Genomic DNA, 2500 nt, shown 5'->3' with positions numbered 1-2500 from the left:
AATGGCATTCCTACTTGATTTGAGCGACATTCCAACAAGTAGGGAACCAACGCTTCAAGGCGTGACCAAGGATAGGACACAAACATTTACGCCTCAAACATGACATTTTGTTTTTTTTTTTCATTTCAAAGCTTTTCATTTATAATAAAAAGCATCCCTACAAAATTTTGTGTCAATCCGAATTAATTCGAGCGAGTTATGGACGATTTCGCACAATTATGCATCCCTGGGCAAATCAATATCTGTTCCTGTCACCAAGCTCTTTGTGCAATATGTATATATAGGGGAACCATGGGACTGCTGCCCATTGGCGCCCCAAGGATGTCCAGCGCCCAAGGCTCTCGAGGCTGGCACGCTCGAGGCATGGCCAAGACGCCCGCTCTTGACGAAAATGGGGCCAAAACGCCCCCCATTGGCGCCCCACTCCCGTGTCCCCTCGCCCCCAAGTCGTGTGTGTCCAAAAATTATGCATCATCAGGGAAATCAATGTCTGTTCCTGTCACCAAGCTCTTTGTGCAATATGTATATATAGGGGGTACCATGGGGTCTCATTCTCATAGGTGCCCGGCATGGTTGATGGGCAAATAAGAATCGTGAGGCTGTATCGAGCACACACGAGGCAAGCCAAGCCAAGCCCCACGACCCATGAAAGAGGCCATCCCCCCCAACACGTTGCCTTGATTTCTCGAACGGTGACCTGAAAAATAGCCCCATCTCCTTGAGTCTCCTCGACGTTGTGCCCATACACTAGCCCGTTGCCTTGATTTTCCTCGACATAGGGCGCAGAAACTAGCGCCGTTGGCTTCACCTGTGCCTCGACGCCGTGCGCATACTAAGAAATATACATCCTCAGGGAAAGCAATGGGTGTTGCTGTCACCAAGCTCCTTGTGCAATATGTATATATAGGGGGGGAGCAGTGGGTGAGCATGGCAAGGGATGAAGGTGCCAGACTGCCTTTGAGCGCGAGCTTGGGTGACTGTTGCTTGATTCCTAGTCGGTGGCATAATACCCCTCCGAGTGGGGGCCTTGGCGTGGTGTGGGGATGCCTCGTTAGGTCTCTGCGACACCGATCCAGGGTTGTGGTCTAGCTTTGGAAGTTTGGGATGGTGCTGTTTGTGTGGCAATTCGATGATGATGTGCTTGCTGATCTATGTTTGACGTGCTACTGGTGCTAGCCAGCATTTGATTTGTGCTGATGATTGGGAAACGATAGGCGTTAAAGTGGCATGTGTTGCTTTTTGTGATACTACTATGGTACGCTAGTCTATCCTTGTTAGACGTGCGGTTGGTGCCTAAGCGTAGCTAGCATTGGTTTAGCACTGATGACGCTGAGGAAGCAAGCATTATCAGGAAGCATTGTCAGACATTCAGTATCATCATGGCGTGTTGAAATTATCTTGGAAGCATAAAAGATGCCGGCCATACCTGGCTAGCGTTTTTGTGTGGGCGGGGTAGCTTCGTACACTGCATCAACATAAGACTTGTCTTCTCTGAGGTACGATTGGTGCCCATGCCCGGCTAGTGCTGGTCGTATAGGATCAGAGATAGGCATTAAGAGGCCCCTTCTTGCTATCCCCGGCCCGAGCACATACAGTATTGCCCATGCCTAGCTAGCAATGATGTGCTTAGGTCAACAGCATTGCCTGTCCGTTTTTGCGCATCGTTTGGTGCATTCTGGGGGTTGTTTTAGCTTATGGTTGCTTGCATGGCCTTGTGCCAAGTTGGTGGCTGTTAGTTGGATTATCTTCGGGGATGTCTACCCTAAAGGTGCATGAGTGGTGTTTGGTTTGTAACGGGTGGTTGGATGTCTGCTTGAGCAGCAACTTCCATGCGTTCTTACCTCTTCAGTTGTGTTACAAGGTTAATTTGCCTTGAACATGGTGGGTTGCTGTGTTGCATACCTAATTGATGGCATTGTGCTGTTTGAATAAAGTTTCCTTTCGTTAGGCGTCGCTTGCGGTGCCAACGAACCTTGAAGCTGTCTTTGTGGTCCATGTTTTCAATGCGGATGCGTTGATGGCATGGCCTATGAAGTGTTGCTTGGTCTCTTGGATATGGAACCTGGTGTGGGCACATGGTCAGACATGATCATGTATTTTGCCCTACATGAGCGTTTCGCTTCTCTAGACGACTGTCTTTCTTGCATTGACTTGTTGGTGCAGGGTAGGCTAAGTCGAAGAGGAATGCTACCTGGTTGATCCTGCCAGTAGTCATATGCTTGTCTCAAAGATTAAGCCATGCATGTGTAAGTATGAACAAATTCAGACTGTGAAACTGCGAATGGCTCATTAAATCAGTTATAGTTTGTTTGATGGTATCTGCTACTCGGATAACCGTAGTAATTCTAGAGCTAATACGTGCAACAAACCCCGACTTCTGGAAGGGATGCATTTATTAGATAAAAGGTCGACGCGGGCTCTGCCCGTTGCTGCGATGATTCATGATAACTCGACGGATCGCACGGCCCTCGTGCCGGCGACGCATCATTCAAATTTCTGC

The sequence above is a fragment of the Lactuca saligna genome, unplaced genomic scaffold, assembly GCF_052625555.1.
Source record: "Lactuca saligna cultivar CGN05327 unplaced genomic scaffold, ASM5262555v1 scaffold_412, whole genome shotgun sequence".
Classification (NCBI taxonomy): Eukaryota; Viridiplantae; Streptophyta; class Magnoliopsida; order Asterales; family Asteraceae; genus Lactuca; species Lactuca saligna.
The sequence above is the reverse complement of the archived record's forward strand: the minus strand, read 5'-3'. Positions refer to the sequence as shown.